Below are 26384 nucleotides of genomic sequence, written 5' to 3'. Positions count from 1 at the left end.
TAGCAGAGAGCTAGGTCAGAAGTGAAGCAGCCTGGGCTTTTTAACCGGCACCTATATGGGATGCCGGCACTGCAGTTGGTGACTGTACCGCTATGCCACAGCGCTGACCCCAAGTACTTTTATAACAATTATGGTCACAGAGGTGCAGAATCCCAAGCTGGGGAGGCACCTACTTTTCCCTTAAGTATCTGCAAATCCTCCATGTCTGGTGAGCCCTTCTGCCACGAAACTCCTCTACGTGAGAGACACCTCTTACTGCACCGAAGGCTAGCTGGCTCTGCTCTTTTTGCACTGGAATAAGAGCCCTTGTGTTTGCCTATTAAATGGACATCCTCTGACTCTGGGACAAACCATGGGACAATTATCACTAAACACCAACAGTGACTTGTGCTAGCTTTTCCTTAACATTTATTTATTTGAGAGGTAAAGCTATAGACAGAGAGAGGGAAAGACAGAGAGCTTGGTCTTCCATTCTCTGGCTCACTCCCCAAATAGCTACAATGGCCAGAGCTGGGCCAATCCAAAGCCAGGAGCTACTTTGGGTCTCCCACATGGGTGCAAGGGCCCAAGCACTTGGGTCATCTTCTGCTGTTCTCCAAGGCCATGAGTAGGGAGCTGGATTCAAAGTGAACGGGTGCCCATAAAGGATGCTGGCACGGCAGGCAGCGACTTAACCTACTATACCACAGCACCAGCCTCGTGTGCTGGCATGTTCCCCCCACCCCCAGAAACCATTTATTAAAACTTCATGCATTTTATCAATACAACTTTAGGAACACAGTGATGTGCTAATGTTTTCTAGTGAGCTGTGACATGCAGTCCCACAGTCAATGAAGGTTACAGTCAGGACGAGCCTGAACCGTCTCCACACCCTACGTGATAGCCACACCTTTACTCTGTGACGCAGAACAACCAGGAATACCCACTTGAGTATATAATCTGCTCTCTGCAACCTGAGGGTGGCCATCAATTTCCTCCTCTGTGGAGACACGGAGAGTTTCTCTCTACCTCCCGGTAGTGAGGCAAACCGCACTGAAGGACCCACCCCATCCCACGTGCAAACTAAGAGGACAGGCCAGAGAGCAGCTGGCACAGGGCACCCAGGAGACGAGAAGGGAACAGCCTGAACCTGCCCTGCCCCACCCTAGGCAGGCAAGTGGAGAAAGGCCACAGTCACTCTCTCTGTCCTCATTAGGACCATTTGCTCCTCTAGTCATGCACGCAGAATGGAAACCTGCAGTCTTCCTTCATTATTTATCTGAAAGTCACAGACAGAGAGACAAACACAGATGCCTGTCCACTGGTTGATTCATTTCTCAAATGCGGCAACAGCCAGGCTGACACCAGGAGTCCAGAACTCAGTCTCCCGTGTGGGTGGCAGGGGTCAACTTGAGCCCTCATGTGCTGCCTCCCGGGGGTGCACTGGCAGAAAACCAGAGTGGAGAGTGGAGCTGAGATTCAAGTGCAGGCACTCTGATGTGACGCACAGGCATCCAAGTCGTGACTTCATCACCGCGCCAAATGCCTGGCCCAAGTTTTCATTTCTTAAGGCACAAAAACTCTCAATGTCTTCTTTTTGCAAAAGGTAATCCCCTTACTTTAAAAACTGACATTCTCCTTTAAAATTCATCATTATCTCCTTAAACAGAGTAAGGCAAACAGACATAAAACCACACATACGTCTAAACAAATTCAGAGTTGGTGAACTCAAGGGGCTTCCATAGCCTAGACAGCTCATAGCAAGAGGCTCGGGTGATTGCTGACAGCATAAATAAGTGTGCCAATTGTTAAATCAACAACGGGAGTCACTGGGTTCATGCTCCCCATGTAGGATCTCTGTCCTTAATGTGTTTTACTATGAAACTTAAAAACAACACTACTAGTCGAACAATACCCTATACCTGGTTCGGTTGTGTGAGTGCAGCCTGTGGAAATCCCTGCTTAGTATATACTAAGTTGATCTTCAGTATATGAAGGTAATTGAAAATGAAACGTGATGAAGGGCGGGATGGGAGAGGGAGTGGGGGAGGGGAGGGCCACGGGAGGGAGGGAGGTCAGGGTTGAGGGGAAGCCACAACAATACAAAAGATGCATTTTATATTCTACTTAAAACTATTGGTTGAACTCTGTAATTAATACACAATTACTCTTAGGTGTATAATTAATGCTGTAAGTAGTACTCAAATAGTATTTTACACTTTGTGTTTCTGTGTGGGAGCAAAATGTGGAAATCTTAACATATGCTAAATTGATCTTCTATATATAAAGATAATTGAAAATTAATCGTGATGTGAAGGGGAAGGGGAGAGGGAGTGGGAGAGGGGAGCGTTGTGGGTGGGAGGGAAGTTACGGGGGGGAGAAGCTCTTGTAATCCATAAGCTGTACTTTGGAAATTTATGTTCATTAAATAAAAAAAAAAAACACACATACGTACTTTTTAGATTTTACTGGAATGTACCTGGCGAAGTCTACAAGGAAACACTCTGCCAGGTAATGGTCTGCTGAAGACATGATTGACTTAATGACGGCCCTGCACCAGCACCGTAGCTCCAGACAATACACCACGCAGACCTGCAAAACAGAAGGCAGGCTTTATTACGTTCAGCAGTCAAACCTCTAGTCACGTGATGACAGCCCTAAAGGCTCCTCTCCACATCGTCTCAGCCTGTACCCCACTTACAGGAGATGACACAGGTGTAGGAGGCTGCCCAAACTGAGCACTGTCTCCCAGGAAAAGGCCCCCCAGGAAACAGGGATCAGCTGAAAGGAAAGTGCTAAACAGGAAGAATTCCAGCTCACCAATACAGAAGGAGTGGGAGAAATCACCATATTGAAACAAATGAGGGGCCCGTGCTGTGGCATATCCTGTAAAGCCACTACCTGCAGTGCTGGCATCCTATATTGGCGCTGGTTCGAGCCCCGGCTGCTCCACTTCCAATCCAGCTCTCTGCTATGGATGGGAAAGCAGTAGAAGATCGGCCACGTCCCTGGACCCCTGCACCAGGAGCTTACTCCTGGTCCCTGGCATTGGATCGGCACAGCTCTGGTTGTCGCGGCCAACTGGGCAGTGTACCAGGGAGTAGAAGATCTCCTCTCTCTCTCTGCCTCTCCTCTCTGCGTAACTCTGACTTTCAAATAAATAAATCACTCTTTAAAAAAAAAGAAAACAAATGAAAGTGGATTCGGGCAGTGACAGCCACTGAATGGAGAGAGCATGAAGTGAAACACTCACAGCAGTGCCACGAAGGAGGGGTCACCCTAGCATGGCTTGCAAGTGGCACTCTCTCCCATGTTAAACCCACGTGAAGGTAACAGCACGCCTGTTCTTCAAAACAAGTGACCCCGAATCTATTCACAGTGTCCTGTTTAACCACCTCTCCACAAAAGGACAGGGAGAAAGCGCTCACCTCCTGGGTAAATGCTCACTGTGAGGAGGCCATCATGCTTTCCCAAACAAGACTGCACTTAAAGGACCACTGACCCCGTTCCATCCCTCCAGTAAGTCACTGCTATGGAAAAATAACAAATTGGTCACTAAGGACATTTGTGGGCACGAGGGAAGGAAATCAGATGAGGTCTTGTCTCCCTCCTAACGAGTGTTCATGTCCTTCCCCTCCATGCTATTACCGAAGTTCACACTTGGAACGTGGCTGACCCAAGAGAAATCAGACCACAGCAATGGTGGCTGAGGCTGCACGAAAGCAAAGAAGCCCTGATGTGGAGCACAGAGCAGAAACAATCCCAAGTCGGTCAAAGCCATGAGCAACCAAAGAGGGAGGCACTGGCCCAGAACCGAAAACCCCAGGTCCTCTTTGCCAAGGTCCGTATACCTGCCCTGGCTCCCACCGCCAGGAAGACGGCCCTAACACCTGGATCTGAATGGCATCTATCCCAAGGCCCCACTTGGACCTACACAAGCACCACCCCCTGCCACCATCAGCCTGAGTCTCATGCAACCCAAAAACCTAACACAAGGCAACAACCATGAACGTTAAAATAGTCTAATCACATTCATCATTCTAAGCTCCTGAAATATTTTTAACAATTATCTGGTAGACAGAGCACTCCCACCCAATGATTCACTCCCCAAGGACCACAACAGCCGTGGGGGAGAGGGTGAAGGCTATGAGCTAGGAACTCAATCCAGGTCTCTCAGGTAGGTAACAGGGATCTAATTACTTGAGCTATCATCTGGTGCTTCCCAGGGTCTGTGTATTAGCAGGAAGCTAGAATCAGGAACCGAATGCAAACACTCTAACATGGTGGTGTTTCAACTACCTGGCCAAACACCCACCCCTACATCCTGATTAGTGTTTCAAGATAGGATAATTAAAGGCTGGTGCTGGTTCCAGTTCCGGCTGCTCCACTTCCAGTCTGGTTCCCTGCTAATGAGCCTGCGAAAGCAAAGGAAGATGGTCTGAGTCCTTGGGTCCCTGCACCCACGTGGGAGATCCTGATGGAACTCCTGACTCCTGGCTTCGGCCTGGCCCAGTCCTGGTCATTAAGGCCATTTGGGGATTGAACTAGAGGATGGAAGATCTATCTGTCCCTCTAACTTTGCCTTTCAACTAAATAAATCTTCAAATAATAATAAAGATACAATAAATAAAGTGCATTCAGATACATACCTGTCCTTCTTCCAACATTAATGGTTTTATTTCTATATCTTTACACATGCTGTTATAGAAGTCATTCATGGCGCTATTTAGTTTTTGATAGTCGACTTCATGATCCAAAAAGGGACTACATCCTTTTATAATAACCCAGAAGCAATCTGGATCTTCAACCTGCAGAATTTTTAAAAGATTATAAAATCATGCATGATTTCTTTTAAAATCAAATAAACCTTAGAACCATGTAACTTTCTAATTTAAGTGATCTATCATTTTTGACAACTACCTTTCTCTTAAATGGTCATACCAAAGAGCCAAAGATAAAATTTAAAACATGTGATCAATAATATGCAATTCTCAATTATGTAGTACAACTCAAAAAGCAATCAGTTCTATTTGGTCTCCTGTAGCTTAAAAATATAAATATTAAAAATATTCTTATTATTAAAATACCTATTAAAACATCCATATATATAAAAAGTTCAGAACATTTTTAGTATTCTTTTTGTGTAAGAAAAATAAGTATGAATATATATACAGCCTGCTCATATTTTTTTAAATGACAGCAGATGAACCAAAACAAATACAGATTACCTCCTACAGGAGAAAAGAATGGAGTAGAAAGAATAAGGATGAAACTTAGACTGACTTCTCTGAATGGGTCTTATCTACTATTGTTATTATTACCTACTATTGTTTTCTACTATTGTTATTTTTATTGTTAGGGGAAAGAATTATAAAATGGAAAATTAAATTTTTTAAAGGATTTTATTTATTTGAGAGGTAGAGTTAGAGAGAGAGGGAGAGACAGAGAAAAAGGTCTTTCATCCGCTAGTTCAATCCCCAAATGCCCACAACGGCCAGAGCTGGGCAGATCCGAGACCAGGAGCCAGGAGCTTCTTCTGGGTCTCCCATGCAGGTGCAGGGGCCCAAATACTTGGACCATCTTTTACTGCTTTTCCAGCCCATACAACAGAGCTGGATAGAAGAGGAGTAGCTAAGACATGAACTGGTGCCCATAAGGGATGCCCGCACCACAGGCAAAGGCTTAGCCTATTATTCCACAGCACCAGCCCCCCAAAATTAAGTTTGATTGACAACATCACTAAAAACTCATGATTTGGGGCAGACGCTGTGGTGCAGAGGGTTAAAGCCCTGGCCTGAAGTGCCAGCATTCCATAGGGGTGCCGGTTCGGGTCCCGGCTGCTCCACTTCCAATCCAGCTCTCTGCTGTGGCCTGGGAAAGCAGCAGAAGATGGCCCAAGAACTTGGGTCCCTGCACCCATATGGGAGACCTGGAGGAAGCTCCTGGCTTCCGACTGGCACAGCTCCAGCTGTTGCAGCCATCTGGGGAGTGAACCAGCAGATGGAAGACCTCTCTTTCTGTCTCTACCTCTCTGTGTAACTCTTTCAAATAAATAAAATTAAATTTTAAAAAAGAACTCACGATTTGTTTTTTGACAGGGAGAGTTAAACAGTGAGAGAGAGAGAGAGAGAAAGGTCTTCCTTCTGCTGGCTCACCCCCCAAATGGCCGCTACAGCCAGCATGCTGCGCTGATCCGAAGCCAGGAGCCAGATGCTTCCTCCTGGTCTCCCATGGGGTGCAGGGCCCAAGCACTTGGGCCATCCTCCACTGCACTCCCTGGCCACAGCAGGGAGCTGGCCTGGAAGAGGGGCAACCGGGACAGAATCCGGCGCCGCGACCGGGACTAGAACCTGGTGTGCCGGCACCACAAGGCGGAGGATTACCCTAGTGAGCCGCGGCACTGGCCAATAAAATTAAATTTTAAAAAAGAACTCATGATTTTTTTCTTTTGACAGGCAGAGTTAGTGATAGAGAGAGAAAGGTCTTCCTTCTGTTGGCTCACCCCCCACATGGCCGCTACAGCCAGCGTGCTGCACTGATCTGAAGCCAGGAGCCAGGTGCTTCCTCCTGGTCTCCCATGGGGTGCAGGGCCCAAGGACATGGGCCATCCTCCACTGCCTTCCCGGGCCACAGCAGAGAGCTAGACTGGAAGAGGAGCAACTGGGACAGAATCCAGCGCCCCAACTGGGACTAGAACCTGGGGTGCCAGTGCCACAGGCGGAGGATTAGCTAAGTGAACCACAGAGCCGGCCAGAACGCACGATTTTTCAGAGGTTTTCCCTAACTCTGTCTACTGAAAAGGTATGGAAGCAGAAACACCCAGAGATATGGAGTCTAAGTTACCAGTGGCAGGAATAGAAGAGTTCATCTTAGTAATCGTATTATTTTTCTGAATGTTTGACTATTCTCATAATAAATAACTGGAAAATGAACAGCAGTCATTCTGGCAAGGACAAAATAGTGTATAAGTTACACACACAGCACAATTATGAACCCTGAAAAAACACAAAATAAATGAAGAGCTAGCAAAAGCAACAGACACTGGAGAGCTGACCCTCGAAAGAAGGAACTTCACTGGGCACTATCCCAGAACACCTCCCAGTTGTACAGAGTGGCAACAACGCAACACAAAGTCACACTGTGGCTCGAGGAATCAGAGCTGTCAGTGCCAGTGAGGATTAGGGGGAGAAATTCTGAAACAGCCATAGAGGGAGCCCTGATGTCTGCACATCAACACCCCCACCATCCTTGCCAAGTCCTGAACGGCAATGGGCGAGACAGCAAGGAGTACGGAGTACGTGAACAGTGCAGGGCTCAGAGGAGCACGCAGTTACAGCTGCTGCCCCTAGAAACAGCACTCCGGGCATGTGGCTCCATTCAGTCCTTCGCACTCAGAGACAACCAGATTCCGGCTTCCAGCAGCACAAGGCCACAACCCTGGGATGACTGCAATTATTCATTAAAGTGCTCACTTGAGTGGTGAGCATGTGGCCTAACAGTCATGACACTCACTGAATCCCCCCGCCAGAGTGCTAAAGATTCAATATTCAGTTCCAGCTCCTGACTCCAGCTTCCTGCTAATGCAGAGCCTGGGAGGCAGCAGTGATGGCCCAACTGGGTTCCTGCTACCCATGCAGGAGACCTGGAATGGGTTCCCTACTGCCAGCTTTGGCTTCAGTCCAGTCCTGGCCATGGTAGGCGTTTGGGAAGTGTATCAGTAGATAAGAGCTATTTCTCTCCCCCGACCCCTGTCACTCTTAAATAAAATTGATAAATAAGCAAGCCTGCCTGCCTGCCTGCCTGCCTGAATAAGCTCCACAATGCCAGAAGAACTGACTGTTCAGGCTATCATCTGAGGCAGGCCCCAACCTTCCGTTCTTAGAGACTTCACTCAAAAAAGCTTACAAATCTGGAAGTGTGTCCCTGCTCAGTAGCCACTCCTATGAGGCCAGGGCCGCCATGCCAGTTTCTGCAAGAAGACAGCGTGCTAACTTCCATAACTTCCAGCTAGCACACACAGCTGGGATCACGCATTTACCCTGAATGACCTCTTCTCACTCTTCCCTTGAGCTGTGCCAACCCCAGCCCTCCCTTTAAAACACCCAGGCACCTCTGCACCACTGGTAATGGAGCTCAGCTCTCCTCAGGAGGTACTGAATAAAATCTGTTTTCACTGCTTTAACTAGTCTCTGGCCTCCAAACAAAAAACAAACAAACAAACAAACAAAAAAGCCTGGACACTCACCCCAAGGAAAGAGTGGAGCCCGCCAAGCAGAGGGCGGGAAGCAGCTCAGGGTTCAGTGCTGGAGCAGAGCCCTCCCTGCAGAACAAGAGCCTGTGCTCTCACGGCAACAGCCAAGCAGGGTGCAGGAACCGAGCCTCCCCAAGTGTGGCAGAGGCCTTTGTCTTTTACTTAAACTTGTTTCTAGCTGACACCACTGAGGTTGTGCTAGAGGCTTTCCCAAGGTCTAAAGAAGAAAGAGAAATCTGTCCTGGGAATGAAATGTGGCTGTCATCGGCTTACCTATGAAGGCTTCAACTGTAATCCCTATTGGCTTCTATGCAACCATTACAGGTTCTGCAATGATGCTAACCCTTGCCAGACAGCAGGTGACTAAATGAAAAATGGCCATTTAACAGATCTCAGGTTGATAAAACTGATTTCCAGTTTTATAAAAAATAAAATTCCATATAAATGTAGTTCTGACATTAATTCAGACAAAGTATGATACAATGCCAGTATCTTCAGTCATCTGTAAAGGGCTCATCGCCCCTTCCCCATTCCTTCTGCCCTCAGCCCACCCCCTCCCCATTTCCTCCCTTCCTTCTGACAACCAGTGCAACCTCCTCTGGTTGGGGAACCAGGTGCAACCTCCCCCAGACTCCTTGCAAAACAACTAATTAAATAGATGAGCTGCACAGGGCAGCTTTCTAATTAGATTTGAGGAAAGTTCCCAAGGCTTCCCAGAGCCCCCTAGTTCCACTTTCCACCAGCTGCAAAGTCTTCTCCCTCCCCCACAGCGACAGTGGCAAACTCCCTCCTTAACCACATAAAACCCCAGCCCCAAGTGCACTCCAGACCAGACTTTTCTAGAACAGGATGCTTCTCCCTCTTTGCCTTAATGAAGTGACCTGTCTCCGTTGATGTCAGTTCTCTCATCCCAGGGCGGCAGGGGAGGGGGGTACAAAAGGCCAGAACCCCAGCTACTCCAACCCTAACAATCTGTGTAGTTGCTAAATGTAAATTGGGTAAAGGTAAATGAGATACATGTGTCCACAAGTAAACTTAGGTACTCTTAACACCTTACAGTCTATGAAAAACTCTGGATTTGTTGACAAATAGGTTTTCATAAGCTGTCTATAAATAAAAATAATTCAAGACTGCTCAGAAGTAACTAAGGTTGAAATTCGGGATATTCTTTTAAATTGTGATTTTCAATGTAAATCAAGAAAATCAACAGATGGAAAAAAGGTTGCCAAGTCAAAGCTGTGCTTCTTAGTGAAATAATAAAGAAAGGACATGGATTGTAAGATTGGAATGGAAAAGATAAAACGGTTTAGGTAGTTGCAAAAGGTGTGTGGAAGTCTTAAATGGTTATACAATTTTTTTGTTAGCTACAAAAGTTATCAATCTGTTTTTTTTTTTTTTTTGACGTAAGATTAAAATCTGATCCTCTGTAAAAGCAATGAGGTTGATGAAATACTTAAGTGTTAATAGATATTTGGGAAAATAGTCTTTTTGTATCCTACTGAGATAATCGTTGTCTCATTAAGTTCTACTTGTTTAAAAACAGCTGAGTTCTAAAAGTTTCAAAGTTTTAAAAGTCTGTTTAAATATGGACTTGTTTTACATGTCAAGCATAGAAAGCCAAGACACTGTGGCAAAAAATGTTCTACATGAAGGATCTCCGTGAGGCCCCAGTGGAAAGCAGCAGCCATCAAAAGAGGATGTACTTTTCTCTAAAGGGAGGAGAGAACTTCCACTTTGCTTCTGGCCTTGTCCAAATACTGAGAGTTGTGGACTCAAAAGGCTTCCTTAGTCTAGGCAGCTCATGTCAACAGCCTCGGGTGGTCACTGACATCATAGATTAAAAAAAAATTAACACTCTTAAGATTTCTTTATTTGAAAGTCAGAGTTAGAGAGGTCTTCCATCTGCTGGTTCACTCTCCAATTGGCCGCAATGGCCGGAGCTGTGCCAATCTGAAGCCAGGAGCCGGCGCGCACGTGAGATGTCGGCGCTTCAGGCCAGGGCGTTAACCTGTTGCACCAGAGCCAGCCCCATTAATTTTTTTTTTTTGTCTTTTCTTTTCTTTTTTTTTCTTCCGACAGGCAGAGTGGACAGTGAGAGAGAGACAGAGAGAAAGGTGTTCCTTTTTGCCGTTGGTTCACCCTCCAATGGCCGCTGCAGCCGGCGCACCGGGCTGATCCGATGGCAGGAGCCAGATACTTATGTGCAGATTGTGTGTCTATATAAAAATTATTAAAAACTGCTAAATTAACACAAATTACCTTTCTGGTGCACCTGACTTAAATAAATATGATAAATAGGCTGTTCTCAATTTGTTGGTACAGAAAAACTAAAAAAAAAATTTTTTTTAAGTTATTGACATGTTTGCATTTGGGTCTGCTGGTCAAACAAGTTGCACTTGTGTTAGGTATTTGCAACCATAAAGGTATACTATTTATCTAAAAACAATATAGTTAGAGGTATAATACAGTGCTCATTGCTCCCTCTAAAGTCCAAGTTAAAGTTGTTCTTGGCAAATTAATAACAAAATTTATAGACAAATTAGTGAAACCATCTTCATGTTTTGATCTTACTTAAAGAACATAGCTCTCCTCATGGGCACTGCATTGTTTCAAAAAAAAAAAAAACTGTCAAAACATGCCTGTGACTACAGACTTCTAGCTCAGCCACCAAAGATTAAGGACAGAACTCAACAACCCCTTAACTGACATCTTAGAGGATGCCTCTGTGGTCTGCTTTAGCAGGAGGAATGTAAAGATAGCTGTCAAGCCAACTAATAGCTACTTTACACAGTGTTCTGCCATCAACGAGACCCAGTGAGGCCAGTCCATCCCAAATGGCATCAGGCTTCAATTTGGAAAGCCAGGAGATGGGGCAAACAGCCATCCTGAAAAAAGCCAGCCTCTACCAAATTCTGTCAAGAGCTGGGTGAATGGAATTGCCTTGGGGCTGAAGGGATCCCAGGTTAGAACCACAGATCCTACTGGCTCCAAGCTCAAAGAGCCCTTTACTCTGCCCGGCTTCCAAGATAACTACTGCCATTGAGGGCAAGGCCTCGGGTCAGGACAGGCAGGACTGCAATCTTCCTTTCAGAAGTGCCGCCTGTTCTGTACTAACCTCCTGTTCAAGCCAGCTCTTCTCCCAGGCCGCCTAGGTAATGGAGTCAACAGGGGGTCTTCCCTCAAGAGGTTCACACCTTTCTTATGATGTCTCTTCCACTATCCCATGTAAAGACAGAGGTCGGGCCTCATACGTACCTGGCCAGGCCTACATGCCTCTCTCTGTGAGAAAACCTGCTCCTGGTTTAGAGAACACATTTCCTAGGTACTCTAATAACGATTCAATCTTTTTGTTTTAGATCCTGTTGTATCTAATTTGCTTGTTAGACCTGCAAATTCCAGACTTAGAAAGCCACAAAGTGGGGAAAAGTCCTCTATTGTAAAAAAGCCTTCTCGGGGCTGGCGCTATGGTGCAGCGGGTTAACACCCTGGCCTGAAGTGCTGGCATCCCAGATGGGCGCTGGTTCGAGTCCCAGCTGCTCCACTTCCGATCCAGCTCTCTGCTATGGCCTGGGAAAGCAATAGAAGATGGCCCAAGCCCTTGGGCCCCTGCACCTGCGTGGGAGACCAGGAAGAAGCTCATGGCTCCTGGCTTCAGATCGGCGTAGCTCTGGCCATTGTGGCAAATTGGGGAGTGAAACAACGGAAGGAATACCTTTATCTCTGTCTTTCCCTCTCACTGCCTAACTGTACCTCTCAAATAAATAAAATCTTTAAATCAAATAAAAAAGCCTTCAAACAGATAAAACAAACTCTTAGAAATAAACAGACCCTTGTTCCATCCACCCCTACTACAGTCAAAGTCCTCAAGATAGCTCCCTGGACCCACCACAACACAGACAGGCAGGTGGGCTGACACTGGAGTGCAGCTCAAATCCAGCAATACCGTACAAGCTGAGCCTCTGACACAGGAGGGTCAGCCCTAAAGAGACCAGCAGGGCCGGTGGCTGCAGAGAAACTCTGGAAGTGGACTGACTTACGCAGGGCCGAAGCTTGAGGGAACAGCTGCCCAGTTAAATAAATGCAGCGATCCTTTAGTTTTTGTCTCTTTAGATTGGTTTTAAAATTTTAAGCAACTTTTGTATACAAATAGGTGATGAGGACAAGATCATAAAAAAATTACTGATCAAACGAAAAAGGTCACCCTTGGGGCAGGGGTTGTCCATCCACCTCAGCGGAGGGCCCGACTGGACCCTCAGCACCATGGACTATGCGCCTTGAGGGGTGGCTGACAGTAATGGAGGCCGTTCATGCGATGCTGCGCAATGCTGGGGGTGGGATGCCCCCTAGCACCTGTGGGGGCCATAATTAAGAAACGGCTGTTTTCCCCTGAAGTGATCTAGAAATACAACACAATTCCAGCAGGTTTAATGATGGATTTTTGCAGGGAAGGGGTGGTTACAAATCAGCATGCTAATAATGAGATCCTCCTTGGAAAGACAAAGGAATTAGGGGCTGGTGCTGTGGTGCAGCGGGTTAAAGCCACAGCCTGCAGCGGCGGCAAAAAATATAGGCGTCGGTTGGAGTCCTGGCTGCTCCACTTCTGATCCAGCTCTCTGCTATGGCCTGGGAAAGCAGAAGATGGCCCAAGTCCTTGGGGCCCGGCACCTGCGTGGGAGACCTGGAAGAAGCTCCTGGCTTCAGATCAGATAAGCTCTAGGTGTTGCAGTCATTTGGGGAGTGAACCAGCAGAGGGAAGACCTCTCTCTCTGGCTCTACCTCTCTCTGTAACTCTCACTTTCAAATAAATAAAAATAAATCTTTTATTTAAAAAAAAGACAAAGGAATTAGAACAGCCTAAATAATCATGAGAAAGAAGAACACAACTGGAGGACTCACTATCCGACCTCAAGTCCAAGTCTCAGCTGTGAGTCTACAGCCATCAGGTGAGGCTGGCGCTGGAGAAAGGGCGTGGGTTCCAGTCACAGCTGCTCTACTTCCAATCCACCTCCCTGTAATGTAATGTGCCTGGGACAGCAGTGGAGGATGGCCCAAGCGCTTGAGCCCCTGCACCCATAAAGGAGACCCAGATGGAGTCGGGGCTCCTGGCTTTGGCCTGGCCCAGCTCCCACCTTTGTGGCCAATTCAAGAGTGAACCAGCAGATGGAAGATCTCTAACTCTGTCAAAATCATCAATCTTTAAAAAACAAACAAACAAAAAACCTTACAATACTAACTGTATACAGGGATGAAGAGCAAATAGAACTCATACTTTTTTTTTTATTATTAGATAGAGTTAGTGAGAGAAACAGAGAGAAAGGTCTTCCTTTCGTTGGTTCACAACCCAGATGGCTGCTATGGCCGGCGCATTGCGCCGATCCGAAGCCAGGAGCCAGGTGCTTCTCCTGGTCTCCCATGCGGGTGCAGGGCCCAAGCACTTGGGCCATCCTCCACTGCCTTCCCGGGCCACAGCAGAGAGCTGGACTGCAAGAGGAGCAACTGGGAGTAGAACCCAGAGCCCACATGGGATGCCGGCACTGCAGGTGCAGGATTAACCAAGTGAGCCATGGCGCTGCGCCCCCCCCCCCTTTTATTAGACAGGCAAAGTCAGACAGTGAGAGAGAGAAAAAGGGAACTCAGACATTTTTGACAGAAATGCAAAAAGGCAGTTATGCTGGCACACAGTCCATCAGTTTCTCATAAAGTTAAAACACAAGCAATTCCATCCTAGTTATTCTCCCAAATGAAATGAACTCGAGTCCATACAACTACCTGTAGGCAAAGATTATAGCAGTGTTGTTCATCATCTCCCTAAACTGAAACAACTCAAGTGGCCTGTGAGTATAAACTGCTGTGTGTGCACACAATGGAATACTACTCTGCCACTGACCCTATGCAGCAACACAAAGCAGTATCCAATGTGTCGTCTTTGAAGAAGCCACAGTGAAAGGCCACTACTGCTCTGGGATTCTGCAGGCACCCATTTCTGTGACATTCTAGAAAAGAAAAACTAATAGCAGCAGAAAACAATCTTCTTTATAAAGCATTACAGGTAGAGAAAGATACAGCTACAAAGGAGCTTCATCATGGGAATATGGGGAAGTGAGGAAATGCTTCTGCATTTTGACTGTGGGGGTGATTTCACGATGCTATGCATTTTTCAAAATACAGAAGTCTACACAAAAAGGAATGAATTTTTCTGTAAATAAATTATACATCAATTAAAAAATAGGGGTGGGCTTTTGTCATAGCAGTGAATCCTCAGGCAGGGTCTGCGTTCCACATGGGAGTGCTTAGGTTTCCGTGCACGTTCTGATGCCGATTCCAGCTTGCTGCTAATCAGTGCACACTCTAGGAGGCCTCTTGACCATGGCTTGAGTGACTGGGTCCCTGTCCTCAGTGTGGGGGACTCAGGGTGAGTTCCCAGCTCCAAGCTTTGGCCTGGCCCCGCCTTGGCTACTGTGGGCATCTGGGGTGTGAACAAAGGGATGGGAGAGCTCTGTCTCTCCTTGTGTCTCTACCTTTCAAATAAATAAGAATTTGGTGGGTGTCCCAATATTGATACTATTTTCCACACTTTTCTGCATCTCCAATGCATTTTCTAATAAAAAGTTAAAATTTTTAAATTAATCTGAATTTTTAAAAAAGATTTACTTATTTATTTCAAACGCAGAGTTAGAGAGGGAGGGAGGCAGAGAGGGGGGCAGAGAGAGATCTTCCACCCACCAATTCACTCCCCAAATGGTTGCAATGACCAGGGCTGGACCAGGCTGAAGCCAAGAGCTTCATCTGGGTCTCCCACATGGGTGGCAGAGGCCCAAGCACTTGTGTCATCTTCTGTTGCTTTCCCAGGCACATTAGCAGGGAGCTAGATCTTAAGTGGAGCAGACGAGATTTGAACAGGTGCCCATATGGGGTCCTGACATCACAGGTGGTAGCTTACCTTGCTATACCACAATGCTGGCCCCAGCATCAATTTTTTTTTTAAAACATCTTGTCCTCTGACGTGGCATAACTTATGTAGCATTTTTACTAAAAGTGTCTAACCTAAATATATTAATATAGTTATAATTATTGAGGAATACTTTGCAAAGTGACTGCCCTTATTCTTCAGAAATTTCAGTATCATCAAAGATAGACCAATGTACTGCCTGAATGAACTCTACAAGGCCATGACAATTAAATGCAGTGTGTAGTTCTGGGTTCTTTATCAGAGAAAACAAGCTACAGTAGACCTTATCAGGACAAAGGGAGTACAGACTGTGTATCAGGTAACAGACTTGCACCAACATTAAATTTCTCAAGTGTGATGATTACATTATAGTTCTATAAGAGGAAGGCTTTGTTCCTAGAAAAATCACTTAAGTGCTCTGAGTTCTAGACTCATTCTCAAATGGCTCAACCAAAAAAGAAAAAGTAATTTTTACATACACATATTTCTGAAGTGCAAACGCAGCAAAGCGTTACCAACCAGTTAGTGTGGGTGTAGTACACACAGGCATTCATGATGCTGTTTTTGTGTTTGGAAATTTTCCAAAGAGTAATTTAGGAAAGACGTTTACAAAGCATTCTTAGGGGTGGGTGTTTGGGGCAGCAGTCAGGTCACGGCTTGGGATACTCAGAGTACCTGGTTCACATCAAGGCCACACAACCACCAATCCAGCTTCCTGCCAACGTGCCTACTGGTCAGGCAGCAGATGATGGCTCGAGCACTGTGCCGCTATCACCCATGTGGGAGACCAGGACTGAGCTCTAGGCTCCCAGCTTTGGCCTGGCCCAGCTCTGGCTGCTGTGGGCATTCTGGAGTAAACCAGCAGATGGAAGAACTCTGCTGACCTGTTTTCCCAATGAAAATACATAAATAAATTTTTTAATGTTAAATGTTGAGGCTGCTAGAATGTTTCATTTAATAAAAAAATCTGCTTCTAAAACCTGTAAAATGCAAGCCGGGCCCGGTTTTTCCAGACAGCAACACACACAGTTCTAGTTGCCAGTTCCTCCAGGAGCTTCCCAGGGAAGGCCGAGGACTACTGCTTTCTGCCACTGCTCCAAGGCCACGTGCCCAGCCATCAGGGTGCTACGGCCTCCCAGATTTCAAACACAGAAGTGTGTGGCCCGGGCTGCTTTCCTCATATATGCTGTGTGTACTTATGTATTTGAAAAGCAGAGTGACAGAGAGAGATGGACAGCAAGAGCAAGGTGGGGGATGGGAGAGAGCTCTTCCATCTGCTGGTTCACTCCCCAAATGCCCACAACAGCCAAGTCTGGGAGGAGGGAAGGAACTCCGCTCTGACCTCCTACACAGGGGCAGGGGTCAAAGTACTTGGGCCATCATACGCTGCCTTCCCATGTGAGCACACGGGAAGCTGGACCAGAAGCTGAGCGGTCAGATCTGAACAGGCACCCTGAGGTGCGATGCAGACATCACACGCGGCACCTAACCAGCTGGGGCGTGCGAGCCCTCCTCACGTTCCTGGCAGCCAACAGCTCTTCTCGGCCCTCCTTAGCCAGGAGAGGTCTCGGCCCCGCCAGATGTGGCAGAGTCTCCTGCAGGCCGGACTCTTCAGGAACAGCACAGCTGCCCTGCTACAGGGCTCCTGGTGATGCGGCTCTCCAGGTACAGCTCTCGCCTCTGTCTGCGTCACTCAGGGAGGCCGCTGTCTTCCAGGTCGCTGCTTCTCTTCTCTGCCGGGTTCCTGTCTCATGACCACCAAGAACCAGTTCGAGTCCCGCCTGTTCCACTTCTGATCCAGCTCCCTGGGAATGTGCCTCGGGGTCCCAGTGCTTGGACCCCTGCCACCCACATGATAGGCCCGGATGGAGTTCCTGGTTCCTGGCTTCAGACTCTGCCAGATCTGGCTGTTGCGGCCATTTGAGGAATGGACCAGTGGATGGAAGATCTCCCTCTCTGTTGGTCTCTGTCATTCTGTTATTCAAATAAGTAAATCTTTTTATTTTTATTTATTTATTTTTTATTTATTTATTTATTTATTTATTTTATTTTTTTGACAGGCAGAGTGGACAGTGAGAGAGAGAGACAGAGAGAAAGGTCTTCCTTTGCCGTTGGTTCACCCTCCAATGGCTGCCGCGGCCAGCGCGCTGCGGCCGGCGCACCGCGCTGATCCGATGGCAGGAGCCAGGAGCCAGGTGCTTCTCCTGGTCTCCCTTGGGGTGCAGGGCCCAAGCACCTGGGCCATCCTCCACTGCACTCCCTGGCCACAGCAGAGGGCTGGCCTGGAAGAGGGGCAACCGGGACAGAATCCAGTAAATCTTTTTAAAAAGTCGTGGCAAACTCCAGATAAAATTCATCCTTTTGGGCAATTTTAAGTGTACAGTTCAGTAGCATTACATAGACTGGCACTGTTGTGCAACCGCGAGCACCAGCCATCTCCAGAATTCTTCACCTTGCAAAAGTGAATCTCTGCCCTGTACGCACAAACCCAACCTCTGGCAGCTGCCATTCAACTCGCCCACAGAATCATACAGCACGTGGGCCTTTCTGCTTGGGTCACCTCACTTCATATGACATCCTCACGTGTAAGAGGACACCTCAAAACTAAACAATGTGAAAGCTAAATAATTTCCCATCCTCCATGCACACCACCCTGAGGGTACCCCATCACCTGTTGATGGGCACAGGGTGGGAGGGGGCACCGTATCCATGGAAATGCCACATCAATCTGGATCAGGACAGCTGGAACCTGGACCTCACTGGGGCACATACTCCTATAAGGGACAGAAGATTTGCTCCAAGGGTGAGCCAGGTCGCAGTCATAAGTGGAGGCCGGGCAGAGCTGAGGGGAGACACAAGCAGGTTCCAGGGCCCAACACACAGACGGGTTCCCAAGCAGGAGGGCACGAGCCCAGCACTTCTTGCCCAAGTCCTGCACCCACGGGCGTGCACGTGGCACGATGGGTGAGAGCCCTTTCACAGGAAGGAATTGGGACTGACATATTTAGGACTGATGGAGAACATTGACTAGTGCAGAGGAGCCTCCCAGGGAGACCTGAAATCCCTTCAAAGTCTGAGAGCCAGGGGCCGACGCCATGGCTCACTTGGTTCATCCTCTGCCTGGGGCGCCAGCGAACCATATGGGCGCCGGGTTCTAGTCCCAGTTGCTCTTCTTCTAGTCTAGCTCTCTGCTGTGGCCCGGGAGTACAGTGGAGGATGGCCCAAGTGCTTGGGCCCTGCACCCGCATGGGAGACCAGGAGGAAGCACCTGGCTCCTGGTTTCTGATCGGCGCAGCACGCTGGCCGTGGCGGCCATTTGTGGGGTGAACAAAAGGAAGGAAGACCTTTCTGTCTGTGTCTCTCACTGTCTCTAACTCTGTCAAGTAAATAAAACAAATTGAAAAGTCTGAGAGCCAGGCCTCCTTGCAAGGAGTCAGCGGCTTCGGGGGTGTGTGACGCTCTGGTCGGGTGAATCCACAGAACACAAACACCACCCATCCCCCTCCTTCGCGGCGCCCCTTCCCATCCCACACCCTGGCTCCGGTTTGTAAACTCCCTCCTCCAGCGGTTCCCTCTGGCTTCCTCGGGAGCCCTCCCTGCACCTCAAGTCTCCCAGGTGGCGGCCCATGCCCGCCCCGGGGACCAGGACACCCGCGTGAGGAGAGGGCGGCGTGGGGGGAGCGGGGGGGTCCCAGAAGCCGAGCCCTGAGGGCTGCGGGCGGCGGGGGAAGGGCGGGAGCCAGGTCCACGGTTCCCCGCGAGGGCCCTAACCTAGGGCGGACGTGGGCTGGGGTGTGCGGGGCACCGACACACCTGCCAACGTGCCCGAGTCAGGCACGCACACCTAGTACGGGACAGCTCGCAGCAACCGCCCTCCGGGGTTGTCCGGAACAGCGCACGCGCCCCCTTCTGAAGCGACCCCCACCCGCACTCCAGCCTCCCGCCTGCACCGACCCGGGCCCGACCGTCCGTGCGCGGGCCGCTCGCTCACCTGCAGCACCAGGACCTGGAGCATCTTCGCCGCGCCTCTGGCCCGCTCGCCCTGGACGACGCGCCCGGCGGCGGGCGTGGCGGGCGTGGCGAGCCGCGCGGCCCCTGCCGCCGCCCCGGGGGCGGCCCCTGCCGTCGCGCCGGACGCCTCAGGCCTCTGCGGGGGCCGCGCCCACCAGCTCCACGGGGACTCCAGCTTCCTGCCCTGGACGCGCCCCCGCCTGCAGGCCGGCCGCCACGCCCCCCAGTGCCGCGCCTCGTCTTCCCACCCGACGCCGCCGCCGCGGGCGCGCTCTGGGCTCCTCGTCGGCTCCACCCCGCGCCCCCGGCCTCTGTAATGGCGCCCGCCCCCGCGCCGGCCTCCAGGCGTCCAGAAACCACGTGGGCGCCCAACGGTCCCGGACAACGGCCGGCCTTGCGCAGCGCCGCCGTGCGGCGGGGAGGGGCGTGGGGGCCCGCGGTCCTGGCGCGCGGCTCGCTTCCTGGGCCGCGGGGCGCCTGGGGGCTTGGGGACCTGGGCTGGCCTCCCCGCCGGGAGCGCGCGGGGCCTGCTGGGCTGTCCACCCCCAGCGTCCAGCGGGCCGCGCTCCCCAGGTCTCTGTGCGGGGCTTGCTTGTCTTAGCGGAGTGTGCACGACCCCGTCCTCTGAGTGGGCCGGGGTCTGCAGCTCCTGTGACTGAAGCAGCCACCAGAGTTCTCACTTGGAAGGCTCTGTCCCCGCACCCAGAAGAAGCTCCTGGCTTCTGATTGGCCCAGCTCTGGCCATCTGGGGAGTGAACCAGCTGATGGAAGACCTTTCTCTCTGTCTTTCCCTCTCTCTCTAACTAGCACTCAAATAAATAAATAATATTTTTTTAAAAAATGAAAGAAACCTCGACACCCCCCCCCCCAAATCCTGGGCCAGGAAGCTTTTACAGCTGAATTCCTTAATATTTCAATGGGGGGTGGGGGTGGGCACAAGGTTTCTTAAGCTCTATGTGGAAATGTGTTAATTGATTGGGGCAACCAACAAAATAGTAGAAGACCAGATTAGAGAGAGCATGGGAATTGTTAGGTTCTGTGCTTGGGGGAGCAAGATGTTCAGGTAAGCCTCTAGTTTTAAAAAATAAGCTCGACTCTCTCGGTAACTGACTTTCAAGTAAACCTTTAAAAAAAATAAAAATTCAAGGAAAAAAAAAAAAGCTTGATTCTACAGGCCCCACAGGTGTGTGCTTGACGTCCCCCAGGAGGACCTTGGGAAAGGACAGGTGTGCGCCTGCGAGTCAGGCAGGAAGCTGCTGATGGGGAGCATGGTGTTCACCTGGTGCTGGGGGGGGGTGGCGAGGAAGCAGGCTACATACCTGGCAGGCCAGCACACCTGTCGACAGGTGAGACGTGGAAGGTCCCGAGCCTGAAAGGAGGTGGAGAACACGGGCAGGCGATGTGCCAGCGCGGTGGCTGGAGCCCCTGCGTGCGGTGTCCGTCTGCACTTGCATTCAGTTTCCTGCGATGTGCAGGAGAAGCAGCAGGGGAAGGCCCAGGTGCTGGGTTCCTGCCACCCACGTGGGAGATGCAGCAGTAGTTCCTGCTTTCAGCCCAACTCGGCCCTGCTACTGAGGGCACTTGGGGAATGAACCAGTGGATGAAAGATCTCTCTCCCTCCCTGTCTCCCTCCCTTCCTCCTTCCTGCTCTCTCTCTCTCTCTCATTTTGCATTTCAAATATATAAAATTTTTTTAATGAAGAATGCAAGGGACAACCTTTGTCTTTTTTTCTTTGATTAACTCATGCTGCAAAAGGTGATCCTGAAACATTGTCACAAACCTGCTTCCAGAAAGTGGAACTATTTGTACATCACAGTGGCCTTACCAAGCCCAGGGTCTTTGGCTCACTTGCAGATAGAAATTGACAAGGGGCCAATATGCAGCCCAGAAGGGTTTATGGGGCGCTCATGCTCCAACACAGGGACAGCACAGCAGGGTGAGCTTCCATCAACTTGCTGTCCTATGGGAGCCGAACAGGTGCTTTCATGGGGGTGGGAAGGCATGCCCGTTCCCCCAGTACACACGGCACTTCAATCTGGCTCAAACCCCCGGGCACAGGACAGCATTTGGCACCCAGCTAGGTGATCTGCACAGGCACCGCTGATTTGGCTTTCACTCTTTTTGCACACGACACACCACAGCAATGGTGCTCAATACCATCACCCCGGAAAGTTCACATGAGGCCATTTTGGGCATGCTTGAACGTTCAGGAGTCCCTACGAGGGCAGCAGGGGTCACTGCCGGTGAGGATCTGACACTCCTCGCTCCTGATTGGTTTGGAGCTAGAAATGGACACGTGTCCAGTTGTGAGGAGCTTGATATTTTTATAAATGAGTCCTGTTTCTCTCCTGTTGCACTGGGATGGATACTCAAAATGAGGCTGCAGCCACCCAGTCTCTTAAGACTGCAGAGTTTCAGAATCTGTACCTGTAACCTGCTCCCCCCTCCCCCAACTCTGATGCTAATGGGCAGATTTTTTGTTTGTTTTTTAAAAGACCTTGCACCATTGTTTTGGACATTTGGTGCAGCAGTTAAGACACAGCTTGGTATGCTGGTAGCCCCTATCAGAGTGCCTGGATTTGAGGCCTGGCTCCACTTTGAATTCCAGCTTCCTGCTGGCCTAGACCCTGGGAGGGAGTAAGTGACAGCCCAAATATTTGGATCCCTGTCACCCACACAGGAGACCCAAATTGAGTTTGGGGCTCCTGGCTTCAGCCTGGCCCAGCCCTGGCTGTTGCAGCCATTTGGGGAATGGATCAGTGGCCAGGAGATCTCTGTCTCTCTGCCTTTCAAATAAACAAATGTAAATAAAAATTCTAAAACTTTACAACATAAACAGGTAGAAAGAGAACAAGGTTGTGGAAAAAAGGAAGACGTAGTATGGTGCTGCCATATCGTCCCCATTGGGTGTCTGGGCCACTTTGGAGCAGAGCAGCTGGGGTTCAGGCTCTGTGGTCTGTAGGAACCCCCAGAAGAGCCCAGGGAAGAGTTGGCCACGTTAAGTGGAAAAAGAAAGCAATGACTGATTACGATGACTTTGCATTTTGGGTCTGGATTTGCCACTCCTTTCCTGATGCGAAGACACCTAAAGCTTAAGAAAAACATTGGGGGCAGGCCCTTGGTGCAGTGGTAAAGCCGCTGGAGCCAGGTCCTATATAAGAATACCTGAGTTCAGGCCGGCATCCTGGCTCACTAGGCTATTCCTCCGCCTTGCGGTGCCGGCACACTGGGTTCTAGTCCCTGTCGGGGCACCGGATTCTGTCCCGGTTGCCCCTCTTCCAGGCCAGCTCTCTGCTGTGGCCAGGGAGTGCAGTGGAGGATGGCCCAGGTGCTTGGGCCCTGCACCCCATGGGAGACCAGGACAATTACCTGGCTCCTGCCATCTGATCAGCGTGGTACGCCAGCCGCAGCAGTCACTGGAGGGTGAACCAACGGCAAAGGAAGACCTTTCTCTCTCTCTCTCTCTCTCTCTCCACTCTGTCAAAAAAAAAATTTTACTCTGAGATTCTTATAATAAATTTAACCCATTTTTTGTGGTTGTGGTTGGTGTGTTCTAATTTCAGTCACTCTCTTCTAAGGTTTTGGCTTACATTTCATGGCTACTTTCAGTGCTCTCCCTTTTGCATGAGGAGTTACACTCTTGTTTCTGACTGATTTGTAACATCACACGCTGTCTTTAATTCTACCAGCTACTCTTGCACTGAAAAGCACTTGAACAGATATTTCTCTATTATCTCAGGTATTTACTCTGTCCTCTCATGTTTTTTCCTATTCTTTCTAGCACTACCCCTATATGTGAGAATATAGTCTGGAATAATTGAACAAAAACCACGTTATTTTTATCTTTAAAAGGTTGTTTTTAACAAAACAGGTTAAATTTTAATTTTTAACATTTGCAATGTCTTGTTTAAAAAAGATTTATTTATTTATTTGAGAGTCGGAGTTACACAGAGAAGAAGCAGAGGCAGGGAGAGAGAGGTCTTCCATCTGCTGGTTCGCTCCCCAGTTGGCCGCAACAGCCAGAGCTGTGCCAATCTCAAGCCAGGAGCCAAGAGCTTCTTACCAGTCTCCTGTCGCTGCCCCTCTTTGTGGAGGAACGACACAGGACCCTGCGCTGTTCTTTTGTCTGCTCGGCCCTCCCCGGGTTTGCTGCTGGTTCTTCCCAGGTTGGCTACCATCCCTTCCACCTCTGTGGAAGGGCAGTTCCCCCTGCCACCTTCGCCACTTCCGCGGGGGAGCGGCACACCGCCGGCCGGCTCTCTCGGGGGCTGCACAGGTGTTCCTTCAGATAGATGTTCCTGGTGCATGTTGTCTCTCTCCTCCTTCATAGTCCTTTTCCGCCAATCCCAACTCTGCTACCCACACGCCGAGTACGCTGCTCTCCTCCAATCAGGAGCAGGTCCTACAGTTTATTGGTTGAACTGGAGGCAGCTGCGTAGAAGCTGTTTCTCCCTTCTCAGCGCCATATTGTGGGAGAGCAGATGCATAGAATAAGTCTCAAATCCAGTAACAGTCTAGTCCGAGTTGCTCCCCACAGTCTCCCATGCGGTGCAGTTTCTCAAGGGCTTGGGCCATCTTCTGCTTTCCCAGGCCACAGCAGAGGTGCTGGTTCCAGTCCCGGCTGCTCCACTGCCAATCCAGCTCTCTGCATGTTTCCATGTGGGAAACCCAGAGGAAGCTCCTATCTCCTAGCTTCGGATTGGAATAGCTCACTCTGTTGCGGCCAGTTGGGGAGTAAACCAGCAGATGGAAGACCTCTCTCTCTTTCTCTCTCTCTCTCTCCTTATCTTTCTATATAACTCTTTCAAATAAATAAATAAATCTTAAAAAAAAAAAAAAGAGAGGAGCTGGATTGGAACCAGTGCCCGTATGGGAGGCCGGCACTGCAGGCAGCGGGTTTACTCAATACGCCACAGTGCCAGCCCCTACAGTGTCTTTATCTAGAGCAATTATCCAGGCTGGCACCGTGGCTCACCAGGCTAATCCTCCACCTAGCGGCGCCGGCACACCGGGTTCTAGTCCCGGTCGGGGCACCGGATTCTGTCCCAGTTGCCCCTCTTCCAGGCCAGCTCTCTGCTGTGGCCCGGGAGTGCAGTGGAGGATGGCCCAAGTGCTTGGGCCCTGCACCCCACGGGAGACCAGGAGAAGCACCTGGCTCCTGCCATCGGATCAGCGTGGTGCGCCAGCCGCAGTGGCCATTGGAGAGTGAACCAACGGCAAAGGAAGACCTTTATCTCTCTCTCTCTCTTTCTCTCTCACTCTCACTGTCCACTCTGCCTGTCAAAGAAAAAAAAAAAGAGTAATTTTGCAGACTCTCTCTCTCTCTCTCTTTCTCTTTCTATCTCTGCCTCTCTGTAACTACGCCTTTCAAATAAATAAATAAATAAATAAATATTTAAAAAGGAAAACAAAAAAACCAATATGTGATAGTCACAGAAAGAATTCTCTGGATCATGGGCTCTGAAGATTCTCCTGCTCAAAATACTATAGATGAAAAAACAAACAAAAAAGAAATACTATAGGCTTCTAAAAATTAATCAGAATCAAATATTTTGAATGAGCAGTGCATGGTAGAAGTCCTGATAATAAGTGTCAAAGTCAATTAATTATAGGAAGTAAGTCTGGATAATTACTCTATTTTTTTTTCTTTGACAGGCAGAGTGGACAGTGAGAGAGAGAGAGAGAGAGAGGTCTTCCATCCACTGATTCACTCCCCAGATGGCCGCAACAGGCAGAGCTGAGCCGATCTGAAGCAAGGAACCAGGAGCTTCTTCTGTGCCTTCCACACGGGTGCAGGGGCCCAAGGACTTGGGCCATCTTCTACTGCTTTCCCAGGGCATAGCAGAGAGCTAGATCATAAGAGGAGCAGCTGGGACTAGAACCGGTGCCCATATGGGACACCGGTCCCTAAGGCCAGGGCGTTAACCCACTGGGCCACTGCGCTGGCCCCAATAATTCCTTTTTAAACACAGTAAGCTGGGGCTGGTGCTGTGGCTCTGGCGTAGTGAGTTAAAGCCTCCTCCTGCAGTGCTGGCATCCCATATGGGAGCCAGCTTGAGTCCCAGCTGCTCCACTTCCCATCCAGCTCTCTGCTATGGCCTGGGAAGGCAGTAGAAGATAGCCCAAGTCCTTGGGCCCCTGCACCTGCGTGGGAGACCAGGAAGAAGCTCTGGCTCCTGGCTTCGGATCGGCACACCTGTGGCTATGGGGGCCAGTTGAGGAGTGAACCAGCAGATCGAAGACCTCTGTCTCTCTTTCTCTCTCTGCCTCTCCTCTCTGTGTGTAATTCTGACTTTCAAATAAATAAACGAATCTTAAAAAAAAAAAAAACAAAACAGTAAGCTTATTTCAGTGCAAAAATTTCGAAAGTCACATGACTTTTTCATAAAATGCAGCTTCCACTACGTTTTTGAAGGTCTTTTGTGAATGTGTAGATATTGCCTCACATTAATTTTTTTAAAAAAAAGACTTATTTTATTTATTTGAAAGACAGAGTTAGAGAGATAGAGAAAGAGAGAGAGAGAAATGTCTTCCATCTGCTGATTCACTCCCCAAATGACCAAAATGGCCGGAGCTGTGCTGATTAGAAGCCAGAAGCCAAGAGCTTCTTCTGGGTCCCCCACGCAGGTGCAGAGGCCCAAGGACTTGGGCCATCTTCTACTGCTTTCCCAGGCCATGGCAGGGAGCTGGATTGGAAGCAGAACAGCCAGACTTGGCCAGCATCCATATGGGATGCCAACACCACAGGCCTGGGCTTTAAACCCACTGAGCCACAAGCCAGCCCCTCACATTTTTAAAAGTGCAGGTTTTACATGTCACAATATGTCAAAATTAGGGTCCATGTTGTGGCTTAATGGGTAAAGCTGCTGCCTGCTGTGCCGGTATCCCATGTGGGCTCCAGTTCCAGTCCCGGCTGCTCCACTTCCCATCCAGCTCTCTGCTAATGGCCTGGGAAAGCAGTGGAAGATGACCCAAGTGCTTGGGCCCCTGCACCCAAATGGGAGACCCAGAGGAGGCCCAGCTGCCATTGCAGCCATTTGGGGAGTGAACCAACGGACTGAAATTCTTGCTCTCTCTCTCTCTCGCTCGCTCTCTCTCTCTGCCTCTCTGTGACTCTGCCTTCCAAATGAATTCAAGATTAAGCACTTTTGTTTTCTTTTGGCTGGAGGCACTCTATCACCAACAATGACAGA

The sequence above is a fragment of the Oryctolagus cuniculus genome, chromosome 18 (genome assembly GCF_964237555.1).
Source record: "Oryctolagus cuniculus chromosome 18, mOryCun1.1, whole genome shotgun sequence".
Taxonomy (NCBI): Eukaryota; Metazoa; Chordata; class Mammalia; order Lagomorpha; family Leporidae; genus Oryctolagus; species Oryctolagus cuniculus.
The sequence above is the reverse complement of the archived record's forward strand: the minus strand, read 5'-3'. Positions refer to the sequence as shown.